Source organism: Eupeodes corollae, chromosome 1 (assembly GCF_945859685.1).
Source record: "Eupeodes corollae chromosome 1, idEupCoro1.1, whole genome shotgun sequence".
In the NCBI taxonomy this organism is placed as follows: Eukaryota; Metazoa; Arthropoda; class Insecta; order Diptera; family Syrphidae; genus Eupeodes; species Eupeodes corollae.
This window is the reverse complement of record NC_079147.1, coordinates 249300644-249313130: the sequence shown is the minus strand read 5'-3', so window position 1 is coordinate 249313130 and position 12487 is coordinate 249300644. Positions and strand designations below refer to the sequence as shown.

The 12487-nt window shown below is 32.0% G+C and overlaps 1 protein-coding gene across 2 annotated transcripts in view; it reads right to left on the bottom strand.

Annotated features, from left to right (window-relative positions):
- LOC129942836 (serine-rich adhesin for platelets) overlaps nucleotides 1-12487 on the bottom strand; it is a 236411-nt gene that overhangs the window by 129199 nt on the left and 94725 nt on the right. Inside the window, exon 1 of one of the 2 annotated variants that reach the window (XM_056051926.1) lies at nucleotides 8974-9598. The exons of the other annotated variant lie outside the window; for it this stretch is intronic. The gene's annotated coding sequence lies outside the window, so the exon portion shown is untranslated. Of the gene's footprint in view, nucleotides 1-8973; nucleotides 9599-12487 lie in introns of those variants that run through there. 2 annotated transcript variants of the gene reach the window in all.

Below are 12487 nucleotides of genomic sequence, written 5' to 3'. Positions count from 1 at the left end.
TATAAATAAAAGAAATAGAATAGGACCAAGGTGACTACCCTGGGGGACACCAGAATTAACAACAAATGAACTTGAACACTCCTTACGAAATTTAACACTATAACGTCTATCTTGCAAATATGAGGAGATCCAGTTTATGAAATAGTCATTCAAAACTTGCTGTGATAGTTTTAAAAGTAATGTTATATGACCCAATTTGTCAAAGGCCTTGCTGAAATCAGTAAAGATACAATCTACTTGTTCACGTTTTTCAAAAACATCTAAACAAAAGGATGTAAATTTAAACAGATTGGTAAATGTTGAACGCTTTTTAACAAAACCATGCTGGTTATCACGGATAATTGAACTACAGTGAAAAGAAAGGACGCTACACTTGTTGAGCAATTGAGCATATTAGAAAATATTGATGCATGACATTTTAGTATAGGCCCTGTTTTCTTATTGACATTCAAATATTTGAAACTGCAAGCATGCTGGAGATGCTTGTTGGTTGAGGCTCAGGTCCGCCCCGGACTGTAGCGCCACCTTAAGTAAGTAAGTAAGTAAGCATGCCGTTGAAATCTTGATGTTATAAAAATTGAATTGAAGATATACATTAAAAAGAGGCTGGGATGCGACCCACACTGATAACTTCCCATTCCGTCTGTCGATTTGTCTTGCTTAAAAGTTTGTCTAAATGTACTAGTATCAATAATATCAAATTTGCGTACTATTTTTTATAGATTTTATTTTTTATGAAAAAACGGACTGTTGGATTTTTATATAAAAATCACTGAATATCGAAAACAATATTTTCTGTAAAATAAAATAAGTTTGAAGCCAATATTTTTAATTTTTGAAAAGCTATTTGAGTAGAAAGTAAATTTTTACCAAGTTTTAGTATTGTTTTTTTAGAGTTTTATTTTTTGAAAAAAAAAACTGTCAATACGATTTTCTTCAAAATTCTATCAAATGTTAAAAACAATATTTTTTGAAAGATAAAAGTAGTTAAAAGCCAATATCTACAATTTTTGAAAAGATATTTGAGTCGAAAACCAATTTTTACCAACTTTTATACATTCTTTTTTAAGGTTTTTATTTTTTGTAAAAAAACTGTCAATTTTATTTTTCTCAACATCTTTCAGAATGCTTAAAACAATATTTCTTATAAGATAAAATAAGTTTGAAGTCTAACTTTCAAGTTTTTAAAAAGACATTTGAATCCATATTCAATTTTTACCAACTTTTGTTAATTTTTATTCGGTTTTTAATTTTTTATAAAAAAAAACTGTCAATTAGATTTTGTTCAAAATTTTACTGAATGTTTACAACAATATTTTTTGAAAGATAAAAGTAAATTAAAGCCAATATCTCAAAGTTTTGAAAAGATATTTCAGTCGAAAATCAATTTTTACCAACTTTTATTAATTTTTTTTTAGGTTTTTATTTTTTGTAAGAAAACTGTCAATTCGATTTTTCTCAAAATTTTACTGAATGTTGAAAACAATATTTCTTATAAGATAAAATAAGCTTGAAGCCTAAATTTCAAATTTTTGAAAAGATATTTGAATCGATATTTAATTTTTACGAACTTTGAGTAATGTTTTTTTTAGATTTTTATTTTTTATAAAAAAAACTGTCAATTCGATTTTTCTCAAAATTTTATCAGATTTCAAAATTATTATTCTCCGTTGCTCAAAATTGTTTTGGAGATGAAATCATATGTAAATCGTTAGATTTAGGAGGTGACAAATTTTTTTTTTCAGTTTTTTTGATTTGGAAAAAAAACGTTATATTGATTTTTTTCAAAAAATATACTTCTTTGAGATCACGTTACAGTTTACTATATAAAATTTAATTCAAGTTTCTAGCGTTTTTGGTTCGTAAGAAATTTAGGGTTAACCAAAATTTTCACCTTTTTTTAAACTGCTATGGTAAAAAAAACCACCCACGCAATTTTCTTGAGAGCCCTTTCTGCATCTTTCTGCCTTATTATCTGTATAACAAAATTTATTTGAAGTCGATATCTCTTCTGGTTCTTGAGCTATGGACGACGAAAAAAACGTCGCGAACGTACGGACGTACGGACGTACGGACGTACGAACGTACGTACACAAGCACGCACAGACATCTTTCTAAAAATCTTTTATTTCGACTCTAGGGACCTTGAAACGTCGAGAAATGTCAAAATTTTCAATTTGACAAATCGGACCCATTACAATAACTTCCTATAGGAAGTTAATAAAAGGCTTTGGCCACCCTAGAAGCCGAAATATAATTTTTTTCAAGACTACTGAAAAATAAACCGAGAGACAGAATTTGTTATACGAAGCAGTTACATTTTACAATATTTTTGAAGAGATTTATTTCGAGATGGCGGCTATGCAGTATTTCTGTCAAGGTTCACTATCAGGCTAACAGCTGCATTAATTTTTCAATCATTTTAATGTTCAATGAATTATTGTGCTATATATAAAAACGAGAGATCTTTAATTTATATAGATTTTTTGTAAGGTGAACATTGAAAATCTGGCCTAACAAATTGTCCTTTAATAGTTGATAAAATTAATGAACTTTATAAAATAAAAAAATAAATATACTAACTTCAAAAGAAAATGTATTTTTCAAAATAAATTATAAAAAATTGATCAAATACAGTATTGAGGAAAAGTCACTTAAAATGGGAGTAGTAGAAAATCATGAAGAATTGTTCACTTCCTTTAAAACCGATGTTCTAAGATCGATCACTTAAGGGTTTTATCTGGTGATAATCTTTTGTGCATCAAAAAACCATTTAAAATTTTAAAAAAGGCACAGAGATGGTGAACACACTGATTATTCAACTTTTGTGTTCTTTGAAGTATAATTATTTTTCGCATTAAGGTCAATTATCGACGTTAGGCCGTTTTGCCATATTGCCAAATATCAAAGCGCTGAAAACAAATTTATTAAGATTTTGTTATTGAACGATTTGGATTTTATAAAATTTCAAACAAAAACAAGCCTTCAGTATTAATACCCAATTACATAAATAACGGTAAGATATCAAAATGTCATATATTTTAAAAAAAATGCTTCAGAAAAAAATGTAACCAAACCCAAAATCAATGTCATGTAACCCGATAAAAATCACAAAGTCCAACTCCAATGTCATAAAACCCAAATAAAAAATTAATAATTCTTTTGGGCAAAATTACAACTAATAATTTGATCTTTCTTTTATTTAAAGAACACTTTGGGTTTTTTGATGATTTTATTTTTATCTTTTTGGGTTTTGTCACCAATTTTAGGCTTTATGACATTTTAGCATTTGGGCAATATTGTTCTGATTGAAAAGAGCTGACGCTCAAATTGTCATTTAAAAAACTGCGAAAGAATATAATTGGATTTTGAGCTGTTTTTTGAGGAGATATTCACGAAGTTTCATGAATTTAATGTGACATCTAATTTTTTCTTAAGAAAAAATGTCAATTGAAATTTTGTACATTTTCCCGAAAACTAAAAACAATATTTTGTATAATATAAATATAGTTTCAAGTCAATACCTTTATTCGTTTTCAGGAATTTTCAAGACAATCGAGTTGAACAGACCAACAGATTTGGTATGACCTCATAATATATGATATCTAATTAAGTTGAAGTGAAAAACTGTTTCCTCCTCCTCGTCCATACAGCTTCTGCCAAAGTGTTTGGATAATACGTATAGGCGCTTGGCATGCTTTCCTATTAGGCAGTGCCCGGTTATGACACCTATTATGGAGCTTACATGCCATCTTCTTAGAAATAGCAAGCACCTTGATCGCTTTAAATCTAGTGTAGGCCTGATAGTCTACAAGTAGCGATTGGTATGCCAGCATTTGCCAAACGTGGTAGAATGCGCTGTATTGTACCGTTCATGACGACTTCATCTGCCTTACAATTACCAAGAATGTCTCTATGGCCGGGCACCCAGCAAAGGTCAATATTAATCTGTTGTGTCATCTCCATTAGAGACATTAGACTGTTATAGAGTTTTGTAGAGACTGAGTCCAGAGATTTGATATCACGTTTTCTTTAAGCCAGGACAAGACTTCTTTTATCGCCAAAAGTTGCGACTTTAACACGCTACAAGGATTGGGAAGGCGAAATGATAAACTCAAAGTACACATCTTACCCAACCCCTTCTTTTGTTTTTGATCCATCTGTATAAAAGTGGAGTGACTCGTCTTCCAGGAATGCTCTATCTTCCCAAAGATCTGGAAGGTATAGAAATCTGGAAGTTTCTGTAAAATTGCAGTTGGGGGATGGTATAGTCTGTGTGCTTTGGAAATGATTCTAAGTACTTAAGAATTACGGAGTGGCCAATGTTGTTGTTAATCTAATGCAACGAATCTCTGATCAGCAGAGCTATCAGCTATTTGTTTGCTTAGTATATCAAGAAGACTGCATTGAGTTTTTGAAGCATGATTTTTAATCCCCATTGTACAATGCTATTTAGGTAGGAATTTAATGAGCTCATCATATTTTGCCGTTGCAGTTATACATCCGAAGAAGATGGATGTGATTCTGAAAAAGAATATGAAAAGCTAAGAGTACTATCGTCAGCGAAACAATTTATTGGATTAGATTTTGCAGACAGGAGATCATTAGTAAAAATGAGCATTTATTTTATGCAGTGCCGGATTAGCCTCAAGGCAAACTAGGCAGCTGCCTAGGGGCTCCGCTTGAGCTAGGGGCCCCTCGCTCTGACTACGAACAAAACATTTTTTTGGAGATGCACCTTCAATAAAAAACAGCATTACATTTTTTATACTTGCCATAAATATAAGAAAAAAGAACAACAAAAAAAGAAACGTATACGTGTTTATAATGAATTATGACTCCCATGCCCCATTCCATCCTAATGGGCCCAACCCAGCTCAATTTTTTCACGTTTTAATATCTAATAAAAGTTAGTAGGAAGTACAACTAAAATTAACTTTCGAACAGATTCGAAAGTAGCACAAAGTAACATAGCAGGGCCCCAGAAAAAAACAATATTTTCAAATGTTACAAATACAAACGCATTAGCACAGGGTCGAAGTGCAGTTGCATTATACATTTTGGGAGACGAACCAAAATGAAATGAAAATAAGAATGGATATTATGTACATAACTTACACCCCTATTCTGGCAAACCTCACAAGTCACAAAAACCTCACAAGGTGATCATAACTTGATTTTGTGAGGATTTATTTCTCACAAACTTCTTACTAAGAAAAATCCAACTTGTGAGTTGTGACCTCCTTCGGAGCAGATCACAAATTCGAAAGTTTTTGTGACGCCAAAACCTCACAAACTCAAATTCAGCTCACCTTGTGAGGTCGTCATAACTTGTGAGGTTTGCCAGAATAGGGCTGTTAGATTAAGCAATTTTTTTTAACTCTTCTATTGTGTTCAAATAGATAAACCAACTACTGTAGTTATTTTAAGTTTTATTTTGTTTTAAATACATTATTTACATACATACATTTCTATGTATACATGTATTTTATCTTCAAAAATATTTTTATATTTTTGTTGGTGAAGGTATACTAATTGAAAACAAACTTAAAAACCATAAATTTTACAAAAATATCTAAGAAATAAAATGGAAAAAAACTAAAACAAAAAGTGAAAACAAACTTTTTTTAAGGAAAATAAAAGGATTCGACTTGCCAAGTCTGGCAACGCTGCAAACTATAGAGTATAGAACTCGTGTTGCATCCGTTAAAATAAACACATCCGTCAAATAAAATAAACACATCCGTAAAGTCCCAACTCATCGCTGGGGAATAATGCAAAATAACATTGAAAACGGATTAGTTCTAAAAAAAAGTATCTTTTACAAGGTGGTGTGCTAGAGCCGACGCAACGAAAGCTTTATCAAAAGGTTTCCTCGATTTTCAGAAAGCTTTGCAGTCTATTATTGAAGACAAAACACAAACAACACAAACAATTCACGAGGCTCGTTGTTTGATCAAAGAATTTGAAAAAAAAGAAAATGTAATAATGACACTTTTCTGGAATGCCATACTGGATCGGATAAATGCAGTAAGCAAATCCCTACAACATCCAGCCATCGAACTTACAACAGCAGTCGATCTTTTAAAATCGCTCTTACATTTTTTGGCATCGCAGCGGGAATTGTTTGATGAGTATGAAATGCAGGCAAACCAAAAATCCAACATCGAATACAGCGATGAAAATCAGAGGGTTAGAAGAAGAAAAAAGTATCATGATGAAGGAAGTGGAGAAGAAGTCTTACTGAATGGAAAACAAAAGTTTAAAATTGAAACGTATTTGCCAATATTAGATATGCTGTACGGAGAATTATCGCGAAGATTAAAAGCCTATGGGGAAATTAATTCTCTCTTCGGATTTTTAACAGATTTCATGACAAAGACGAACCAAGAGATCAAAGACGCATGTATAAAATTCATTGAATATTATTCTGACGACATCGAGCCACAGTTTACTAATGAGATGTTTCAAGTTTTTTATGTTGCAATCAGAGGATGCACCAGAAAAATCTAAAATTGTGGATGCCGAGAAGTTACTCAAAATAATTTCAGATAAAATGGTCCAATCAACGTTCCCAACTGTTATGATAGCCTTAAAAATATATAGAAGTTTGATGATTTCTAACGCGACTGGTGAACGTCATTTTTCAAGACTAAAACTTATAAAAAATTGTCTGCGTTCATCAATGTCCCAAAAGCGATTGAATTCGTTAGCAATAATGGCGATAGAAAACGATGTTCTGGATGAGGTCAATTTTCAAGACATAATAAGCGATTTTGTTTCAAAAAAAATTAGAAAAGTCAATATTAAAACTTAACTTGGAAAAAACATTTTTCTTTCTTTTATTACATAATTATAAAACCAAAATTGAAACTTTTGCGTATGATTTAACTCTCCAGTTTTATAATGAAACCGTAAGTATACTTATACCTTATGAATGCAAGATAATTTCTAATAACTTGTAGTTAATCGAAATTGTCTGAGAACCATGAAGTTGTTATACATATATGCTTTGTTGAGATATCACTGCATATATTTACTACAGTTATTAATTTATATATCAACTGCAGACTGTTGTCTAAGATGTTTCAAATGTTTTAGTTAAGATTTATAAAATGACAGATTATATCTGATTATTCCTCAGGAGGTTACCTACACCTTCTAACCTAGCTCAAAAAGAGCTTATAATATCGAAAAACCATCGGAAAAGGGCCCAAGAATTACTCTGCCTAGGGGCCCATGACATGGTTAATCCGGCTCTGATTTTATGGTTTCAGACTTGAATCCATCCAATACTTGTATTAAACGATCCAAAAGGTAATTACTAATCCAATGAAGCAGGGATTCTTGAAAACCGAAAGCACGAATTTTCGATAAGAGGGCCCGATGCCAAACCTTATCAAATGGTTTTGAAATACCTATAGTGCAATAATCTTACTTTCTCCAAAGCGATGTAAAGATTTGCCGTATTGACGGTCATTAAGAAGCTTTCGATCTTCAAGATATTTCTTGAGTTGATAATTAATCAGCGTTTCCATGACCTTGGAAAGAAGGGACGTAAGTGCAATCGGTCAGTAATTAGAGGGTGAGAGAGAATCACATGCAGTTTTACATACGCTCGGAACGAAACCTGAGGAGTAGGACAGATGAAAAAGCTTACGCAGTGGTTTTGCCAGCGTGGAAGAACACATCTTCAGAACAATAGCGGGAAAACCATCCGGACCAGCGGATTTATGTGTGTTTAGATCTCTAACAACTCTTGGAGTCATGACACTCATTGGCAGAATAGAATTGGCTGTGAACTGCCTAGCAAAGAGATTACTTTTCTCTAAAGAACGTAGGAACCGATGAAGAGGAAGAGTTCCTCATGTTTTTACAAATGACAAAAAATTGTTACTGCATTTGGGACATTGCTGTATTTTTTGCCGTAATTTTTGGTCATGCAAAAATTGGTCCATCGAATATGAACGTTGCAGGTCTTCCTGGCTTGTTTAAACTTTCTACAGCTTTCCTCAGTACGGTTGGCTGTATAGCAACGGAAACTTACCTCTTTGGTCCTTATAACCTCTTTACAGCTTGCATCAAACCATGTGTTTTCCTTGGATAGAATCAGACAAAGCATCAAATTCACGAGAAGTTGATACTCTGTAGAAATAAGGACTTCGATAAAGGAAGCAAAAGTTAATAATTTGCTTATTTACAGAAAATTTAAACCACATATAATTAAAAAAGGAATTAGTGGAAAGACCATATTGTGGTAAAAGCTGATAACCAATATCATTCAAAAGAATAATCGTTGGACTTTATATATTTTTTCGCGGTATCTCAGTTCTTCACTGAGCCAAGCCAAGCCAACAAACACGTCCATTTATTATTAAAATTTTAATCAAAATTTTATTTTCCTTACATTTATAACCAATGCAGAATGTTTTCAATGCATTATTGACATTTTATTTGAAATTCAATAATATTTCCTAAATATCCTATTATAAGACGCTTGATAGCTTCTATCTATTCAAAAACCAACAAAGACGTTGGATCTTCCAATATTTTATTATTTTTGTTGATACATACGACTTTTGGTTCGATAAAAACAACAACCACCCCATTTGAGAAATATTGCATGAGTATGCTCTAAAGCACGTAATTTTTTATAGCGTATTAGCTATAAAAAAGGTAAGGTAGTGCGAGAACAATATGTTCCGCTTCTGGGTTTGGTATAAGAATGAAAAACAAATTGGACAATCAACCACAAAGGCGTTTGAAATGAATTGCGTCGTTTTGAGAACCTAGAAATAAAACATCATTTATTTGAAACACATACTTTTTTAATTTCAAAAATCAAAAAAGAATGTGTTTATTGGTTTTAGAATCTGTTTACTCAAAATAAAGCAATTTCTATATAAAACTAATCGAAAAATACTTTCATCTACGTATCAATCCTTAAACAATGTAAATGACGTTCAGACATACCAACATTGAACTCGAACCTTTGCTCCTTTGCACGTCCTCCAAACGGCACCACTTTGTTTTGTATACTTTTTGAAGTCCTTTTAAAATTGTCTATTATTTTGTTTTTGTTCATATCAATATCTTTCACTCGACATCGTCGTCAATCCTTGAATAGATCAATCCTAATCCATTTCCATTCATTCGTCGTCGTAGCAGTTACCTACATAGAAAAATTCCATTTCCTTTATTTTTATTTTTATATTTTTCAATTTCCTTCCTTTATTCTTCACTAATCTTTTTTCCTTGCACCTATAACTTGTCTATTGGTTTTATTCGTTGAAATCATCCTTTTCCCCAAAGGAAAACTATCTTTCGTTGTCGGTTAAACGGAACACACACAAACAAAAATAAAATCAATATCCCACCCTCAACAGGATATTTTTCTTTTCATTTTTTTTTAAACAATCTCACTGACACTCTTATGGGGTTGAAAAATGGTCAGAGTTGGAAAACTGATCCAAGAACGTGCAATTTTTTAAATTTTAATTCGTTTTCGTCCTTGACAATCAAATATGTTACGATATCCTTCTTTTTTTTCTCATGTTAATTGAAAAGCTAACAATTTTTTCTCTCAATTAATTGAGGATATTTTTGTATGCAAAAAGAATGAAAAAAAAACCATATAAATTATTCAATAAGGACGAATCCCGATTTCAAAAGGACGACTAAAGAAAAAATACCACACGAACTAAGAGAAAAATCATCATCCTTTTTGATGATGCGAAGAGGGATACGAGATGGTTAACAGATACAGAGATATCGACCCGAGCTCCGGCAGTGTGTCACCACGATTGACAAGGACGAGAGCGCAACAGAAATAGTATCCTGCTGGTTAGTGTTCTTTTTTGTTTTCATTGTTCACTTCTGTGTTGCCATCACATCCTTGGCAGCAATAAAATTCATCGCATCTTCATCCGTGGAATAATATTCTAGACACGAAAAACGATGTTTATAGGTAAATTGGAGTTTTGTTGCTCACTTAGAGATGAATATGTTGCAAGGGGATGTTGTTGGATGCTGCTCCTCTCACATATCCTTGTGGAGACTGGAGAGTTAACTCAGAATAGTTCAACTCATCGTCCTTCGCCATAATGGCGGCGCGGCGGCGGCGGTGGTGGAGAATGTTTCGCTCAAGGATTTTATTGTTGTTGCGAGTTTAGTTGACGTTGTTTTTGAAGGTCAAGGAGAGCGAGAACAACAGGATACATACTCTCAGCATCAAACATGGCTGAAATTGGGGATGAATATGGGAATGTTGCGTTGTTTTTTGGGGTGTTTTTGGTTAACCTACCCCAACCCATTGTACCCACAAATGATGCGAGTGCGGGTGACAGGCGTTCTGACCTACTCAACTACATTTCCATATAAGGAAGAAACAAAAATGTAATTGAAATTCGTATTCTCTCCATCAGATGGCTCTCCTGGCTTTTTTATTTTCTTTGTTCTCTCTGCGTTGTTGCTCTCTTTTATTTGTTGGTGTCTTTTGTGGTTTTTTTCTTTTTGTTTACAAATGAAGAAAATGATGAAAGTGATTTTTTACAGTTGTTTGATTCTCTTTTCTTTTTGTTCTTATAAAACGTCAAATCAAACAAAGAATTTTCTAAAATGTTGAGAAGAAAAAAAAGTTGGAAGTGAGAAAATATGTTGCAAAAGTGTTTCACCTATGATACATGTTGAAGAAACATTTTTGCATAAGAATGGAGAGTATTTAAAGTATTTTTACGCTCTATTTATCCATATCTCCCACCTGATTGTGTCCTAGAATTATATTGTGAAAATTCATAATATTTTCAAGGTTATGTATTGCATCGAAAGTCCCTGGACTTTTTCAATACCCTAGGTACATACAACTTAAGAAGAAACTATCACAAACAATGCACATCGGGTTTTTGAAGTAGGAATTGCCATTATACGCAGATACTTGTTGTTGAAACATTAAATTTTAAAAACTTTTAACAGCTTAGATGTGTTAAAAAAAATAAACATACATAAATGTATGTATGTGTCTATGTACAAATGTACCTAGGTAAGGTAGTAACGTAACATGTAAAATATTATCAAGGTTATGTGAGATGGTAACTTTTATAAGCATATGCTTTCAAGCCTCTTTCGTTTTAAAGTTCAAGGTTTTTTTTTCATTCTTTTTCTGTTGTTGTGTATAGTTTGAAGCCAACAAAAATAAGGGGAGTTTGAAGACTTATTATGATTGTGATGACTAAAAAAGAATTTTAATACATCACGAATTTCGAATCTGGAAAATATGTATATTTGGTCTTTTGTTGAATTTTAGGTGTTCTAAGAAGATGCTTACATTGACTATGGAAGCGTTTCAAAGAGAAAAACGCTGTTTTTATATTTATGATGTTACTTTTAGGAGGATGACTAGAAAGAGAAAAGATAATAAAAAGCTTTGCTATTATAACATGAATTTTTCAAGGGACTTGTTACTGGGCTACTTATTTTTTCATAAATATTGCCGTTTCATCAATCAAGACTTTTAGGGTTTAGTCGGTCTTAGAATTAAAAAAAGGGATAATAATGCAGCTTGAAAAAAGGTATAGAAAAAAATGCGTATACGCCTTGATTTAACCCATTCATTTTTTTGAAAGTACATAGTGAAGCAGCTTATTTAATTAGGCTTACAACTAGAGTAATTTGACTAGCAGCAGGGGGGGGGTGTTAAAATGAAAATTGTATACATGCATACATATATATTTGAGAAATTATAAACTTTTTCAGCCATGATGTAAGATAATTGATTTTCCTATATATTTAGTTGTACTGTCAGTCAATAGTGAAACTTGAAGTGCCTTTACCAAAATATACTATTTTTGAAATATAATTCGAATAAGTTCGCAATTAGTTATAACCTCTTAACAGCCTGGTTTTTAAACTAAGAAATTAACCAAACTATGGCTCTCAATTTTTGTATAGAAACCTTTTGTACTCGAAAATTGGTATAAAGTGCTCTGAAAATTAAAACAAATTATTCGAATTAAAAAAAAGAGGCTGGGATGCCACCTCAAACTGATAACTTCCCATCCCGTTTGTCGATTTGTCTTGCTTGAAAATATGGAGGTTTTCGTGTTGGATTTATAAAGTTTTCAGCCGGATTTTTCCTAAAAAAATTTAAAATTACCAACAATATTTTGCATATGATAAAAGAGTTTGATTTCAAAACCTATTTTGGTTAACGTGATTTTTATTCGAAAATCACTTTTTACCAATTTTGGTATCATTCCTTAAAAGTTTGTATTTCTTATAGACTCAAATACATTTTGGATGAATGAAATTAATTTGAAGTCAATAGATGCTATTGTTCACGAGATATCGAAAACTGAACATACATTTTTCCAAATTTTCGTACTTTTGTTTTTAATTTTTAATACCAAGTCTTTGTATTGTTTTTTATTTGTATGTTTTTATTTTTTGTTAAAAAAAACTGTCAATTTGCTTTTTTTCAAAATGTTACTGA